Source organism: Pleurodeles waltl, chromosome 12 (genome assembly GCF_031143425.1).
Source record: "Pleurodeles waltl isolate 20211129_DDA chromosome 12, aPleWal1.hap1.20221129, whole genome shotgun sequence".
Taxonomy (NCBI): domain Eukaryota; kingdom Metazoa; phylum Chordata; class Amphibia; order Caudata; family Salamandridae; genus Pleurodeles; species Pleurodeles waltl.
Genome location: NC_090451.1, coordinates 110,095,668 through 110,113,590, shown reverse-complemented (window position 1 = coordinate 110,113,590; position 17,923 = coordinate 110,095,668). Strand labels below are relative to the sequence as shown.

At 44.9% G+C, this 17,923-nt stretch overlaps 1 non-coding gene across 1 annotated transcript; it reads right to left on the bottom strand.

Moving 5' to 3' along the window:
• Positions 1-8,918: 8,918 nt before the first annotated feature.
• Positions 8,919-8,990, bottom strand: TRNAH-GUG (transfer RNA histidin (anticodon GUG)). The gene has a single exon. It is a non-coding gene; the product is annotated as a tRNA-His (tRNA).
• Between the last annotated feature and the right edge of the window lie 8,933 nt (positions 8,991-17,923).

Below are 17,923 nucleotides of genomic sequence, written 5' to 3'. Positions count from 1 at the left end.
GTGATATTGTGTGAGATGGAGTGGAGTGAAGTACAGTGAAGTGGCATGGAATGAAGTAGTATAGAGTAGAGTGGGAGAGAGTAAAGTGGAGTGGCATAGAGTGAACTAGAGTAGAGCGTAGTGGGATAGAGTGGAGTGGCATGGAGTGGAATGGAGAGGCACAGAGTAGGGTAGAGTGCAAAAGTGTGGAATGGCATGGAGTTGAGTGGAGTGGCATAGAGTAGAGTGGCATTCTGTGGGGTGGATTAGAGTGGCATGGAGTGGCATATAGTAGAGTGGAATAGAGCTTAGTGGTGGAGAGTACAGTGGCTTAGAGTGGAGTATAGTAGCATGGAGTAGAGTAGCGTAGAGTAGAGAGGGGTGCAACGGAGTAGAGTGGCATAGAGTTGAGTGGTGTACAGTGGCGTAGAGTAGAATGGGAAAAATAAAGTGGCGTACAGTAGACTGGAGTAGAGTAGCATAGAGTGGAGAGGCATAGAGTGGAGAGGAGTAAAGTAGAGTGGAGTTGTATAGAGTAGAGTTCGGTTGAGTATTCTAGAGTGATGTAGAGCAGAGTGGCATAGAGTCATATAAAGTGGCATTCTATGAAGTAGGGTGGCGTAGAGAGGAATAAAGGGAAGTGGCATAGAGTAGATTGGAGTGGAGTGGAGTAGAGGGGCATGGCAGAGAGTGACAGGGTGGAGTGGCATAGAATGGAGTAGCATAAAGTGGAGTGAAGTGGCGTATAGTGGAGTGGCATAGATTAGAGTGGCATAGAGTGGAGTGATAGAGTGGAACAATGTAGATTAGAGTGGAGTAGAACTGAGTAGAGTGGAGTGGTATAGAGTTGCACAGTGTAGAGTACAGTGGCACTGAGGGGAGAAGAGTATAGTCATGCAGAGGAATACAGTGTGAGAAAGTAACTAAAGTGTCAATAGAGACGGCGTTTAGGGTGAAAAATAAGCTGTATGCTTGTCATGAATGTTGGAAAGCACATTGCACATCCAAGAATGATACGAAAACACTTTTAAAATATAAAAAATAGCGTACTGTAGAAAGACGAAAAGAACACATGTACTTGGTCCATCCTCCATGGAGGAATGAACACAAGAAAGGAAGATTTAGTCTATGGGAGCTAAGCAATCGAAATATTGCAAATGTGAGTGACATAGAAAACAATTAATGGTAAGTAAGCTATGGGCGTGTGGTAAGCCCACTGAATTCTAAACAATATGTCTCACAGCACATTCACTGTGTACGCAAGACATAAAAAGGTGTGACTAAGAGAATTCTGAGATTTAGAGCTTGACAGCAATTCACAAGCCAACCAAATTGAGCCCTATATAATAATTTACAACAGAACCAAAGTACACCTTTTATACCCCCAATGGTGGAGGTAAGATATTCAGCAGACACGTGGTCTCCCAGTGCTAAAGGATTTTGGCTAGATATGAAGTGGGCGAAGTGCCCTGAAAACATTAAAAAAGTAGGACACGTGCTATAAGCAGACATCACTTCCTTGGCAAGGCAGAAGAAAGGGCACTTCAGAGGGAAGAAATGAGAGGGCTGAGGAACAGACAGATAGCTCCCCTATGGGCAGAGTTGGCGGGAGCATGGAACACTCCTGACATGACTATGATGACGATGCAGATGGGCCTCTTAACTTGTGGAGTTAGGAGCACGACAAACACACCTCTCCTAGACCTCCCTGGAAGATCATACACTGGGGAGGGTTCCCCTGGGTCCCTTCCCCCCCCCGGCTGGGCCCCATACAGCTGTAGACATACTCACACGATGCGTAGTTAGGTCTCGGTTTCTGGGCAAGTTGTTTGGCTTGCTTGTTATTTGTTGTAATAAGAGATGATGAGTACCTGACGTGCCAGAGCTGGAAATGGTGGGAACCGACCACCCTGCTCCATGGGCATACAGCACTGAACCGGAGACCCACAGGAGGCCCACACTACAGATCACAAGCCTGCTTACAGATTTATGCAAGGAACAGCCCTCAGCGTGGTGGTAATATAATATAATAGCAGTAATGGGTAACTGTTCAAAAGTTGTCATGGAAAGGAGATTCATACAGCTCTGCAACCTGTTACAATCCTGTGAATAATATGTACCATCTGAAATACCAATAAATAAAAAAAATAAAAAATCTACTGCACAACTTAGGGTAAGGCTGGTGTTGTAGTGGTAGATCTGAGGCCCTAGGAGAGCTGGAGACCCAACAGAGCTACAGCAGCTCAGAAGTCCACTTGGGCTTCATCAGGGACCCGTTTTGTGACTTGAAAACCCATTAATGAAACAATAAAGGGGTGAAGTAAATGTCATCAACAATGCATAAACTGGTGTTCTTTGCAGTTTTTTTTTATAAATAACAGCGCCTGGAAGACCTTCTGACTGTGAAGGTTTGTTTAACAAATAGTGTTGTAACAACATAAAAGAGGGGGAACTGTAAGACAGTTGCACAGATAGAAGGACGGGTAGAAGGTTAAACAGATCGTCATAAATAAGCCACATGCACTGATGCATCTGTACAGGTTTGTAGACAGAAAGGCAGGTATGTAGCTGTTAGTAAATCATGGATGAGATATAATCAGCTTCACAGAAACCGCTGTAAATCACACGCGCCTGCTTTAGAAAGAACCACGCCACAAAGACCTTGGTAGTCAGCATGTAGGCTTTAAAGTGTTAACATAAACAGAGATGGGCAGAAATAGGCAGTAAGGCAGATACCCAGATTGAAATTGAAAGGTAAATAGAAAGCACATGTAGTAATAGACGTGGACCGATAAGTATATAGAGAAGCAGCTGTTGGTACGAAAATGGGATCACATATGATCAACTTTGTGTGGACTGTCAGGATTTGAAAACGGTTGCTTCATACCAGAAAAAACCATAGCGCCAAGATGTCCTCCTCAATGTCCCTATGAGCGTTATAGTGTTAACAAAGCATACAGCCAGGCATCAACACTCTGTTAGACAGGTTCACAGTCACGCACAGGTAGGTGAGCAGATAGATAAGCAGGCACACAGGCAAAAAGATGGAGGGACAGATGAATGGATCAATGGATGGACATACCTCTCTGTTAAACATGATTCAAATGTAGGGATGGGCGTAACCAGTGTAACTCACTGCAGTGTAATTACGCGAAATTACAGCAACATTATGCGAGGTTGTACAGAATTACACAAGGCTATTTTCCTGGTGCAAAATACACGCTCAGATCCGAAAGGAACCTGATATACACTTTGCACAAGAAAATCGCTCTAAATGCAACAGAACTGGCACAACAGCCGCTGCTCGCGCTCTTTTCCTCCGCTCTTGGGTAGATGTCTTTCCCCACATTACTCCAAATTCCACAAAGGAGCGTAATTGTGTAATTCACGATTCGACCACGACTAATAAACTTGGCTTAAGTTTTTAAACTTTCCCTCTAGCTGTCCGGTGATACGTCGGGTGCGGGATGATGAAGCCAAACGCTGATTGGGTGAGTGCGCCTCTCAGTGTCCTTCTCCGTCGCCTCTTTCTTTCAGACCCTTGGAAGCTAAGTCTTACTTTCTATACAAATATTTATTTTTAGACCTTTTTTCTTTGCGGCCTGAATTGCTGCAAAAACTGATATTTGACTAGCAGGATCCCTTTCAACATTGAAAGCTACTCCGCGTCAGTACAGGAGCCTCGGCGCTGCAGGTACAGGAGACACAGACATCCATCCCTCTTGCTGACCGGGTCCCGTGAAACCAAACTGTAGCTCATACTTTTCACATCAGGACCGCCACAAACGTAAAAGCGCAGAAAGGTGAAATAAATAATAACATTGTTAGCGCGTTCTTCAAAGACATTTAATTTCACAGTTGAAATTAGTTTCAAGCTCTTAACTCATGTAAATATTAAGAAGTGAGAATAAAAATGCTGCCCAACTGCCGCGACATTGCCACCCGCAATGGCGTGACTCGGATTCGAACCGAGGTTGCTGCAGCCACAATGCAGAGTACTAACAACTATACGACGACGGCAAGCTACTTGGGCTCTGAAAAGAGTAACCTGGTGTGGCTCTGATAGGCTTAAAAAAGGTCAAAGTGTCCGTGGAGTGGATAGATTTAGCGTTTGTTTAAAACCCATCTTTTCAAGTTAGATCAGGGTCTTTTCTTTGAGTAGCAGATCACAGCAAATATTTACCTCTCTGCTTCCAGTGACAAGACTCCCCATAAACCAAGAAGCCCAGACTTCTTAACAAGATCCACCACTCTGCCCTGCAAGTCTCAAGTGTTCTATGAGTGCTGGGGTCGGGGAAGTGAACACTGCAAAAACTTAATCCACGGCCGACCAAACTCCTCCAGGCCAGGAGGGGCTCGGAACAGGCCCCCACATATTGTTGTTTTTTTCTTTTCTGGGTGTCTCTTCAGACACATTCAGCTGCTTGGTGCATACTGCTTTAGAGTTGCATTGTGTGGAATGAAGTGGCGTAAACTTGACTAGCAAACAATGGAGTGGTGATGAATGGAGGGTCATAGAAGGGAGTAGATTGAAGTGCAAAGAGTAGAGTGACGTAATGTGTCATAGAATACAGTGGAATATAATGAAGTGGTGTGCCTTGGCATGGCGTTGAATAGCATTGTGAGGAATGGAGTGGCATAGAGCAGAGTGGGGTAGAGAGGAGTGAGGTTGCATAGAATGGCATAGAGAGGCATAGAGTAAGGTAGTGTGGTGTAGAGTGGCATAGTGTGGTGTAGAGTGAAGTGGCATGGAATGGCATAGAGTCAGAGAACAGTGTGTCATGGAGAGGGGTGGCAAAGAATTAGGAGGAGTGGAGTCGGACTGCATGAAGTAGAGTGTTGTGGAGTTGAGTAGCATACAGTCGCGTAGCATGGAGTGACACTGTGGTGTAGAGAGGAGCAGAGAAAAAAGTGGCATAGAGTAGAAAGGCCTACAGGAGAGTAGCGTAGAGTGGCACAGAATAGAGTAGTGTGCAGTAGAGTGGCATAGAGTAGAGCGCATGTAGTGCCATTGAGTGATATTTTGTGAGATGGAGTGGAGTGGAGTACAGTGAAGTGGCATGGAATGAAGTAGTATAGAGTAGAGTGGGAGAGAGTAAAGTGGAGTGGCATAGAGTGAACTAGAGTAGAGCGTAGTGGGATAGAGTGGAGTAGCATGGAGTGGAATGGAGAGGCACAGAGTAGGGTAGAGTGCAAAAGTGTGGAATGGCATGGAGTTGAGTGGAGTGGCATAGAGTAGAGTGGCATTCTGTGGGGTGGATTAGAGTGGCATGGAGTGGCATACAGTAGAGTGGAATAGAGCTTAGTGGTGGAGAGTACAGTGGCTTAGAGTGGAGTATAGTAGCATGGAGTAGAGTAGCGTAGAGTAGAGAGGGGTGCAACGGAGTAGAGTGGCATAGAGTTGAGTGGTGTACAGTGACGTAGAGTAGAATGGGATAAAATAAAGTGGCGTACAGTAGACTCGAGTACAGTAGCATAGAGTGGAGAGGCATAGAGTGGAGAGGAGTAAAGTAGAGTGGAATTGTATAGAGTAGAGTTCAGTTGAGTATTCTAGAGTGATGTAGAGCAGAGTGGCATAGAGTCACATAAAGTGGCATTCTATGAAGTAGGGTGGCGTAGAGAGGAATGAAGGGAAGTGGCATAGAGTAGAGTGGAGTGGAGTGGAGTAGAGGGGCATAGCAGAGAGTGACAGGGTGGAGTGGCATAGAATGGAGTAGCATAAAGTGGAGTGAAGTGGCGTATAGTGGAGTGGCATAGATTAGAGTGGCATAGAGTGGAGTGATAGAGTGGAACAATGTAGATTAGAGTGGAGTAGAACTGAGTAGAGTGGAGTGGTATAGAGTTGCACAGTGTAGAGTACAGTGGCACTGAGGGGAGTAGAGTATAGTCATGTAGAGGAATACAGTGTGAGAAAGTAACTAAAGTGTCAATAGAGACGGCGTTTAGGGTGAAAAATAAGCTGTATGCTTGTCATGAATGTTGGAAAGCACATTGCACATCCAAGAATGATACGAAAACACTTTTAAAATATAAAAAATAGCGTACTGTAGAAAGACGAAAAGAACACATGTACTTGGTCCATCCTCCATGGAGGAATGAACACAAGAAAGGAAGATTCAGTCTATGGGAGCTAAGCAATCGAAATATTGCAAATGTGAGTGACATAGAAAACAATTAATGGTAAGTAAGCTATGGGCGTGTGGTAAGCCGGCTGAATTCTAAACAATATGTCTCACAGCACATTCACTGTGTACGCAAGACATAAAAAGGTGTGACTAAGAGAATTCTGAGATTTAGAGCTTGACAGCAATTCACAACCCAACCAAACTGAGCCCTATATAATAATTTACAACAGAGCCAAAGTACACCTTTTATACCCCCAATGGTGGAGGTAAGATATTCAGCAGACATGTGGTCTCCCAGTGCTAAAGGATTTTGGCTAGATATGAAGTGGGCGAAGTGCCCTGAAAACATTATAAAAGTAGGACACGTGCTATAAGCAGACATCACTTCCTTGGCAAGGCAGAAGAAAGGGCACTTCAGAGGGAAGAAATGAGAGGGCTGAGGAACAGACAGATAGCTCCCCTATGGGCAGAGGTGGCGGGAGCATGGAACACTCCTGACATGACTATAATGACGATGCAGATGGGCCTCTTAACTTGCGGAGTTAGGAGCACGACAAACACACCTCTCCTAGACCTCCCTGGAAGATCATACACTGGGGAGGGTTCCCCTGGGTCCCTTCCCCCCCCCGGCTGGGCCCCATACAGCTGTAGACACACTCACACGATGCGTAGTTAGGTCTCGTTTCTGGGCAAGTTGTTTGGCTTGCTTGTTATTTGTTGTAATAAGAGATGATGAGTACCTGACGTGCCAGAGCTGGAAATGGTGGCAACCGACCACCCTGCTCCATGGGCATACAGCGCTGAACCGGAGACCCACAGGAGGCCCACACCACAGATCACAAGCCTGCTTACAGATTTATGCAAGGAACAGCCCTCAGCGTGGTGGTAACATAATATAATAGCAGTAATGGGTAACTGTTCAAAAGTTGTCATGGAAAGGAGATTCATACAGCTCTGCAACCTGTTACAATCCTGTGAATAATATGTACCATCTGAAATACCAATAAATAAAAATAAAAAAATATTTGCTGCACAACTTAGGGTAAGGCTGGTGTTGTAGTGGTAGATCTGAGGCCCTAGGAGAGCTGGAGACCCCACAGAGCTACAGCAGCTCAGAAGTCCACTTAGGCTTCATCAGGGACCCGTTTTGTGACTTGAAAACCCATTAATGCAACAATAAAGGGGTGAAGTAAATGTCATCAACATTGCATAAACTGGTGTTCTTTGCAGTTTTGTTAATAAATAACAGCGCCTGGAAGCCCTTCTGACTGTGAAGGTTTGTTTAACAAATAGTGTTGTAACAACATAAAAGACGGGGAACTGTAAGACAGTTGCACAGATAGAAGGACGGATAGAAGGTTAAACAGATCGTCATAAATAAGCCACGTGCACCGATGCATCTGTACAGGTTTGTAGACAGAAAGGCAGGTATGTAGCTGTTAGTAAATCATGGATGAGATATAATCAGCGTCACAGAAACCGCTGTAAATCACACGCGCCTGCTTTAGAAATAACCACGCCACAAAGACCTTGGTAGTCAGCATGTAGGCTTTAAAGTGTTAACATAAACAGAGATGGGCAGAAATAGGCAGTAAGGCAGATACCCAGATTGAAATAGAAAGTAAATAGAAAGCACATGTAGTAATAGACGTGGACCGATAAGTATATAAAGAAGCAGCTGTTGGTACGAAAATGGGATCACATATGATCAACTTTGTGTGGACTGTCAGGATTTGAAAACGGTTGCTTCATACCAAAAAAAACCATAGCGCCAAGATGTCCTCCTCAATGTCCCTATGAGCGTTATAGTGTTAACAAAGCATACAGCCAGACATCAACACTCTGTTAGACAGGTTCACAGTCACGCACAGGTAGGTGAGCAGATAGATAAGCAGGCACACAGGCAAAAAGATGGATGGACAGATGAATGGATCAATAGATGGACGGACCTCTCTGTTAAACATGAGTCAAATGTAGGGATGGGCGTAACCAGTGTAACTCACTGCAGTGTAATTACGCGAAATTACAGCAACATTATGCGAGGTTGGACAGAATTACACCAGGCTATTTTCCTGGTGCAAAATACACGCTCAGATCCGAAAGGAACCTGATATACACTTTGCACAAGAAAATCGCTCTAAATGCAACAGAACTGGCACAACAGCCGCTGCTCGCGCTCTTTTCCTCCGCTCTTGGGTAGATGTCTTTCCCCACATTACTCCAAATTCCACAAAGGAGCGTAATTGTGTAATTCACGATTCAACCACGACTAATAAACTTGGCTTAAGTTTTAAAACTTTCCCTCTAGCTGCCCGGTGATCCGTCGGGTGCGGGATAATGAAGCCAAACGCTGATTGGGTGAGCGCGCCTCTCAGTGTCCTTCTCCGTCGCCTCTTTCTTTCAGACCCTTGGGAGCTCAGTCTTACTTTCTATACAAATATTTATTTTTAGATCTTTTTTCTTCGCGGCCTGAATTGCTGCAAAAACTGATATTTTACTAGCAGGATCCCTTTCAACATTGAAAGCTACTCCGCGTCAGTACAGGAGCCTCGGCGCTGCAGGTACAGGAGACACAGACATCCATCCCTCTAGCTGACCGGGTCCCGTGAAACCAAACTGTAGCTCATACTTTTCACATCAGGACCGCCACAAACGTAAAAGCGCAGAAAGGTGAAATAAATAATAACATTGTTAACGCGTTCTTCAATACATTTAATTTCACCGTTGAAATTAGGTTCAAGCTCTTAACTCATGTAAATATTAAGAAGTGAGAATAGAAATGCTGCCCAACTGCCGTGACATTGCCACCCGCAATGCCGTGACTCGGATTTGAACCGAGGTTGCTGCGGCCACAACGCAGAGTACTAACCACTATACGATCACGGCGAGCTACTTGGGCTCTGAAAAGACTACCCTGGTGTGGCTCTGATAGGCTGAAAAAAGGTCACAGTGTCCGTGGAGTGGATAGATTTAGCGTTTGTTTAAAACCCATCTTTTCAAGTTAGATCAGGGTCTTTTCTTTGAGTAGCAGATCACAGCAAATATTTACCTCTCTGCTTCCAGTGACAAGACTCCCCATAAACCAAGAAGCCCAGACTTCTTAACAAGATCCACCACTCTGCCCTGCAAGTCTCAAGTGTTCTATGAGTGCTGGGGTCGGGGAAGTGAACACTGCAAAAACTTAATCCACGGCCGACCAAAGTCCTCCAGGCCAGGAGGGGCTCGGAACAGGCCCCCACATATTGTTGTTTTTTTCTTTTCTGGGTGTCTCTTCAGACACATTCAGCTGCTTGGTGCATACTGCTTTAGAGTTGCATTGTGTGGAATGAAGTGGCGTAAACTTGACTAGCAAACAATGGAGTGGTGATGAATGGAGGGTCATAGAAGGGAGTAGATTGAAGTGCAAAGAGTAGAGTGACGTAATGTGTCATAGAATACAGTGGAATATAATGAAGTGGTGTGCCTTGGCATGGCGTTGAATAGCATTGTGAGGAATGGAGTGGCATAGAGCAGAGTGGGGTAGAGAGGAGTGAGGTTGCATAGAATGGCATAGAGTAGCATAGAGTAAAGTAGTGTGGTGTAGAGTGGCATAGTGTGGTGTAGAGTGAAGTGGCATGGAATGGCATAGAGTCAGAGAACAGTGTGTCATGGAGAGGGGTGGCAAAGAATTAGGAGGAGTGGAGTCGGACTGCATGAAGTAGAGTGTTGTGGAGTTGAGTAGCATACAGTCGCGTTGCATGGAGTGACACTGTGGTGTAGAGAGGAGCAGAGTAAAAAGTGGCATAGAGTAGAAAGGCCTACAGGAGAGTAGTGTAGAGTGGCACAGCATAGAGTAGTGTGCAGTAGAGTGGCATAGAGTAGAGCGCATGTAGTGCCATTGAGTGATATTGTGTGAGATGGAGTGGAGTGGAGTACAGTGAAGTGGCATGGAATGAAGTAGTATAGAGTAGAGTGGGAGAGAGTAAAGTGGAGTGGCATAGAGTGAACTAGAGTAGAGCGTAGTGGGATAGAGTGGAGTGGCATGGAGTGGAATGGAGAGGCACAGAGTAGGGTAGAGTGCAAAAGTGTGGAATGGCATGGAGTTGAGTGGAGTAGCATAGACTAGAGTGGCATTCTGTGGGGTGGATTAGAGTGGCATGGAGTGGCATATAGTAGAGTGGAATAGAGCTTAGTGGTGGAGAGTACAATGGCTTAGAGTGGAGTATAGTAGCATGGAGTAGAGTAGCGTAGAGTAGAGAGGGGTGCAACGGAGTAGAGTGGCATAGAGTTGAGTGGTGTACAGTGGCGTAGAGTAGAATAGGATAAAATAAAGTGGCGTACAGTAGACTGGAGTAGAGTAGCATAGAGTGGAGAGGCATAGAGTGGAGAGGAGTAAAGTAGAGTGGAATTGTATAGAGTAGAGTTCAGTTGAGTATTCTAGAGTGATGTAGAGCAGAGTGGCATAGAGTCACATAAAGTGGCATTCTATGAAGTAGGGTGGCGTAGAGAGGAATGAAGGGAAGTGGCATAGAGTAGAGTGGAGTGGAGTGGAGTAGAGGGGAATAGCAGAGAGTGACAGGGTGGAGTGGCATAGAATGGAGTAGCATAAAGTGGAGTGAAGTGGCGTATAGTGGAGTGGCATAGATTAGAGTGGCATAGAGTGGAGTGATAGAGTGGAACAATGTAGATTAGAGTGGAGTAGAACTGAGTAGAGTGGAGTTGTATAGAGTTGCACAGTGTAGAGTACAGTGGCACTGAGGGGAGTAGAGTATAGTCATGCAGAGGAATACAGTGTGAGAAAGTAACTAAAGTGTCAATAGAGACGGCGTTTAGGGTGAAAAATAAGCTGTATGCTTGTCATGAATGTTGGAAAGCACATTGCACATCCAAGAATGATACGAAAACACTTTTAAAATATAAAAAATAGCGTACTGTAGAAAGACGAAAAGAACACATGTACTTGGTCCATCCTCCATGGAGGAATGAACACAAGAAAGGAAGATTCAGTCTATGGGAGCTAAGCAATCGAAATATTGCAAATGTGAGTGACATAGAAAACAATTAATGGTAAGTAAGCTATGGGCGTGTGGTAAGCCCACTGAATTCTAAACAATATGTCTCACAGCACATTCACTGTGTACGCAAGACATAAAAAGGTGTGACTAAGAGAATTCTGAGATTTAGAGCTTGACAGCAATTCACAACCCAACCAAACTGAGCCCTATATAATAATTTACAACAGAGCCAAAGTACACCTTTTATACCCCCAATGGTGGAGGTAAGATATTCAGCAGACACGTGGTCTCCCAGTGCTAAAGGATTTTGGCTAGATATGAAGTGGGCGAAGTGCCCTGAAAACATTATAAAAGTAGGACACGTGCTATAAGCAGACATCACTTCCTTGGCAAGGCAGAAGAAAGGGCACTTCAGAGGGAAGAAATGAGAGGGCTTAGGAACAGACAGATAGCTCCCCTATGGGCAGAGGTGGCGGGAGCATGGAACACTCCTGACATGACTATGATGACGATGCAGATGGGCCTCTTAACTTGCGGAGTTAGGAGCACGACAAACACACCTCTCCTAGACCTCCCTGGAAGATCATACACTGGGGAGGGTTCCCCTGGGTCCCTTCCCCCCCCGGCTGGGCCCCATACAGCTGTAGACACACTCACACGATGCGTAGTTAGGTCTCGGTTTCTGGGCAAGTTGTTTGGCTTGCTTGTCATTTGTTGTAATAAGAGATGATGAGAACCTGACGTGCCAGAGCTGGAAATGGTGGCAACCGACCACCCTGCTCCATGGGCATACAGCGCTGAACCGGAGACCCACAGGAGGCCCACACCACAGATCACAAGCCTGCTTACAGATTTATGCAAGGAACAGCCCTCAGCGTGGTGGTAACATAATATAATAGCAGTAATGGGTAACTGTTCAAAAGTTGTCATGGAAAGGAGATTCATACAGCTCTGCAACCTGTTACAATCCTGTGAATAATATGTACCATCTGAAATACCAATAAATAAAAAAAAAAAAAAATCTACTGCACAACTTAGGGTAAGGCTGGTGTTGTAGTGGTAGATCTGAGGCCCTAGGAGAGCTGGAGACCCCACAGAGCTACAGCAGCTCAGAAGTCCACTTGGTCTTCATCAGGGACCCGTTTTGTGACTTGAAAACCCATTAATGCAACAATAAAGGGGTGAAGTAAATGTCATCAACATTGCATAAACTGGTGTTCTTTGCAGTTTTTTAAATAAATAACAGCGCCTGGAAGCCCTTCTGACTGTGAAGGTTTGTTTAACAAATAGTGTTGTAACAACATAAAAGAGGGGGAACTGTAAGACAGTTGCACAGATAGAAGGACGGATAGAAGGTTAAACAGATCGTCATAAATAAGCCACATGCACCGATGCATCTGTACAGGTTTGTAGACAGAAAGGCAGGTATGTAGCTGTTAGTAAATCATGGATGAGATATAATCAGCGTCACAGAAACCGCTGTAAATCACACGCGCCTGCTTTAGAAATAACCACGCCACAAAGACCTTGGTAGTCAGCATGTAGGCTTTAAAGTGTTAACATAAACAGAGATGGGCAGAAATAGGCAGTAAGGCAGATACCCAGATTGAAATAGAAAGGTAAATAGAAAGCACATGTAGTAATAGACGTGGACCGATAAGTATATAGAGAAGCAGCTGTTGGTACGAAAATGGGATCACATATGATCAACTTTGTGTGGACTGTCAGGATTTGAAAACGGTTGCTTCATACCAAAAAAAAACATAGCGCCAAGATGTCCTCCTCAATGTCCCTATGAGCGTTATAGTGTTAACAAAGCATACAGCCAGGCATCAACACTCTGTTAGACAGGTTCACAGTCACGCACAGGTAGGTGAGCAGATAGATAAGCAGGCACACAGGCAAAAAGATGGATGGACAGATGAATGGATCAATGGATGGACGGACCTCTCTGTTAAACATAAGTCAAATGTAGGGATGGGCGTAACCAGTGTAACTCACTGCAGTGTAATTACGCGAAATTACAGCAACATTATGCGAGGTTGTACAGAATTACACAAGGCTATTTTCCTGGTGCAAAATACACGCTCAGATCCGAAAGGAACCTGATATACACTTTGCACAAGAAAATCGCTCTAAATGCAACAGAACTGGCACAACAGCCGCTGCTCGCGCTCTTTTCATCCGCTCTTGGGTAGATTTCTTTCCCCACATTACTCCAAATTCCACAAAGGAGCGTAATTGTGTAATTCACGATTCGACCGCGACTAATAAACTTGGCTTAAGTTTTAAAACTTTCCCTCTAGCTGCCCGGTGATCCGTTGGGTGCGGGATGATGAAGCCAAACGCTGATTGGGTGAGTGCGCCTCTCAGTGTCCTTCTCCGTCGCCTCTTTCTTTCAGACCCTTGGGAGCTCAGTCTTACTTTCTATACAAATATTTATTTTTAGACCTTTTTTCTTCGCGGCCTGAATTGCTGCAAAAACTGATATTTGACTAGCAGGATCCCTTTCAACATTGAAAGCTACTCCGCGTCAGTACAGGAGCCTCGGCGCTGCAGGTACAGGAGACACAGACATCCATCCCTCTTGCTGACCGGGTCCCGTGAAACCAAACTGTAGCTCATACTTTTCACATCAGGACCGCCACAAACGTAAAAGCGCAGAAAGGTGAAATAAATAATAACATTGTTAACGCGTTCTTCAAAGACATTTAATTTCACCGTTGAAATTAGGTTCAAGCTCTTAACTCATGTAAATATTAAGAAGTGAGAATAAAAATGCTGCCCAACTGCCGTGACATTGCCACCCGCAATGCCGTGACTCGGATTCGAACCGAGGTTGCTGCGGCCACAACGCAGAGTACTAACCACTATACAATCACGGAGAGCTACTTGGGCTCTGAAAAGACTAACCTGGTGTGGCTCTGATAGGCTTAAAAAAAGTCAAAGTGTCCATGGAGTGGATAGATTTAGCGTTTGTTTAAAACCCATCTTTTCAAGTTAGATCATGGTCTTTTCTTTGAGTAGCAGATCACAGCAAATATTTACCTCTCTGCTTCCAGTGACAAGACTCCCCATAAACCAAGAAGCCCAGACTTCTTAACAAGATCCACCACTCTGCCCTGCAAGTCTCAAGTGTTCTATGAGTGCTGGGGTCGGGGAAGTGAACACTGCAAAAACTTAATCCACGGCCGACCAAACTCCTCCAGGCCAGGAGGGGCTCGGAACAGGCCCCCACATATTGTTGTTTTTTTCTTTTCTGGGTGTCTCTTCAGACACATTCAGCTGCTTGGTGCATACTGCTTTAGAGTTGCATTGTGTGGAATGAAGTGGCGTAAACTTGACTAGCAAACAATGGAGTGGTGATGAATGGAGGGTCATAGAAGGGAGTAGATTGAAGTGCAAAGAGTAGAGTGACGTAATGTGTCATAGAATACAGTGGAATATAATGAAGTGGTGTGCCTTGGCATGGCGTTGAATAGCATTGTGAGGAATGGATTGGCATAGAGCAGAGTGGGGTAGAGAGGAGTGAGGTTGCATAGAATGGCATAGAGTAGCATAGGGTAAAGTAGTGTGGTGTAGAGTGGCATAGTGTGGTGTAGAGTGAAGGGGCATAGAATGGCATAGAGTCAGAGAACAGTGTGTCATGGAGAGGGGTGGCAAAGAATTAGGAGGAGTGGAGTCGGACTGCATGAAGTAGAGTGTTGTGGAGTTGAGTAGCATACAGTCGCGTTGCATGGAGTGACACTGTGGTGTAGAGAGGAGCAGAGAAAAAAGTGGCATAGAGTAGAAAGGCCTACAGGAGAGTAGTGTAGAGTGGCACAGCATAGAGTAGTGTGCAGTAGAGTGGCATAGAGTAGAGCGCATGTAGTGCCATTGAGTGATATTGTGTGAGATGGAGTGGAGTGGAGTACAGTGAAGTGGCATGGAAGAAGTAGTATAGAGTAGAGTGGGAGAGAGTAAAGTGGAGTGGCATAGAGTGAACTAGAGTAGAGCGTAGTGGGATAGAGTGGAGTAGCATGGAGTGTAATGGAGAGGCACAGAGTAGGGTAGAGTGCAAAAGTGTGGAATGGCATGGAGTTGAGTGGAGTGGCATAGAGTAGAGTGGCATTCTGTGGGGTGGATTAGGGTGGCATGGATTGGCATACAGTAGAGTGGAATAGAGCTTAGTGGTGGAGAGTACAGTGGCTTAGAGTGGAGTATAGTAGCATGGAGTAGAGGAGTGTAGAGTAGAGAGGGGTGCAACGGAGTAGAGTGGCATAGAGTTGAGTGGTGTACAGTGGCGTAGAGTAGAATGGGATAAAATAAAGTGGCGTACAGTAGACTGGAGTAGAGTAGCATAGAGTGGAGAGGCATAGAGTGGAGAGGAGTAAAGTAGAGTGGAATTGTATAGAGTAGAGTTCAGTTGAGTATTCTAGAGTGATGTAGAGCAGAGTGGCATAGAGTCACATAAAGTGGCATTCTATGAAGTAGGGTGGCGTAGAGAGGAATGAAGGGAAGTGGCATAGAGTAGAGTGGAGTGGAGTGGAGTAGAGGGGCATAGCAGAGAGTGACAGGGTGGAGTGGCATAGAATGGAGTAGCATAAAGTGGAGTGAAGTGGCGTATAGTGGAGTGGCATAGATTAGAGTGGCATAGAGTGGAGTGATAGAGTGGAACAATGTAGATTAGAGTGGAGTAGAACTGAGTAGAGTGGAGTGGTATAGAGTTGCACAGTGTAGAGTACAGTGGCACTGAGGGGAGTAGAGTATAGTCATGTAGAGGAATACAGTGTGAGAAAGTAACTAAAGTGTCAATAGAGACGGCGTTTAGAGTGAAAAATAAGCTGTATGCTTGTCATGAATGTTGGAAAGCACATTGCACATCCAAGAATGATACGAAAACACTTTTAAAATATAAAAAATAGCGTACTGTAGAAAGACGAAAAGAACACATGTACTTGGTCCATCCTCCATGGAGGAATGAACACAAGAAAGGAAGATTCAGTCTATGGGAGCTAAGCAATCGAAATATTGCAAATGTGAGTGACATAGAAAACAATTAATGGTAAGTAAGCTATGGGCGTGTGGTAAGCCCACTGAATTCTAAACAATATGTCTCACAGCACATTCACTGTGTACGCAAGACATAAAAAGGTGTGACTAAGAGAATTCTGAGATTTAGAGCTTGACAGCAATTCACAACCCAACCAAATTGAGCCCTATATAATAATTTACAACAGAGCCAAAGTACACCTTTTATACCCCCAATGGTGGAGGTAAGATATTCAGAGACACGTGGTCTCCCAGTGCTAAAGGATTTTGGCTAGATATGAAGTGGGCGAAGTGCCCTGAAAACATTATAAAAGTAGGACACGTGCTATAAGCAGACATCACTTCCTTGGCAAGGCAGAAGAAAGGGCACTTCAGAGGGAAGAAATGAGAGGGCTGAGGAACAGACAGATAGCTCCCCTATGGGCAGAGGTGGCGGGAGCATGGAACACTCCTGACATGACTATGATGACGATGCAGATGGGCCTCTTAACTTGCGGAGTTAGGAGCACGACAAACACACCTCTCCTAGACCTCCCTGGAAGATCATACACTGGGGAGGGTTCCCCTGGGTCCCTTCCCCCCCCGGCTGGGCCCCATACAGCTGTAGACACACTCACACGATGCGTAGTTAGGTCTCGGTTTCTGGGCAAGTTGTTTGGCTTGCTTGTCATTTGTTGTAATAAGAGATGATGAGTACCTGACGTGCCAGAGCTGGAAATGGTGGCAACCGACCACCCTGCTCCATGGGCATACAGCGCTGAACCGGAGACCCACAGGAGGCCCACACCACAGATCACAAGCCTGCTTACAGATTTATGCAAGGAACAGCCCTCAGCGTGGTGGTAACATAATATAATAGCAGTAATGGGTAACTGTTCAAAAGTTGTCATGGAAAGGAGATTCATACAGCTCTGCAACCTGTTACAATCCTGTGAATAATATGTACCATCTGAAATACCAATAAATAAAAAAAATAAAAAATCTGCTGCACAACTTAGGGTAAGGCTGGTGTTGTAGTGGTAGATCTGAGGCCCTAGGAGAGCTGGAGACCCCACAGAGCTACAGCAGCTCAGAAGTCCACTTAGGCTTCATCAGGGACCCGTTTTGTGACTTGAAAACCCATTAATGCAACAATAAAGGGGTGAAGTAAATGTCATCAACATTGCATAAACTGGTGTTCTTTGCAGTTTTTTTAATAAATAACAGCGCCTGGAAGCCCTTCTGACTGTGAAGGTTTGTTTAACAAATAGAGTTGTAACAACATAAAAGAGGGGGAACTATAAGACAGTTGCACAGATAGAAGGACGGATAGAAGGTTAAACAGATCGTCATAAATAAGCCACATGCACCGATGCATCTGTACAGGTTTGTAGACAGAAAGGCAGGTATGTAGCTGTTAGTAAATCATGGATGAGATATAATCAGCTTCACAGAAACCGCTGTAAATCACACGCGCCTGCTTTAGAAATAACCACGCCACAAAGACCTTGGTAGTCAGCATGTAGGCTTTAAAGTGTTAACATAAACAGAGATGGGCAGAAATAGGCAGTAAGGCAGATACCCAGATTGAAATAGAAAGTAAATAGAAAGCACATGTAGTAATAGACGTGGACCGATAAGTATATAGAGAAGCAGCTGTTGGTACGAAAATGGGATCACATATGATCAACTTTGTGTGGACTGTCAGGATTTGAAAACGGTTGCTTCATACCAAAAAAAACCATAGCGCCAAGATGTCCTCCTCAATGTCCCTATGAGCGTTATAGTGTTAACAAAGCATACAGCCAGGCATCA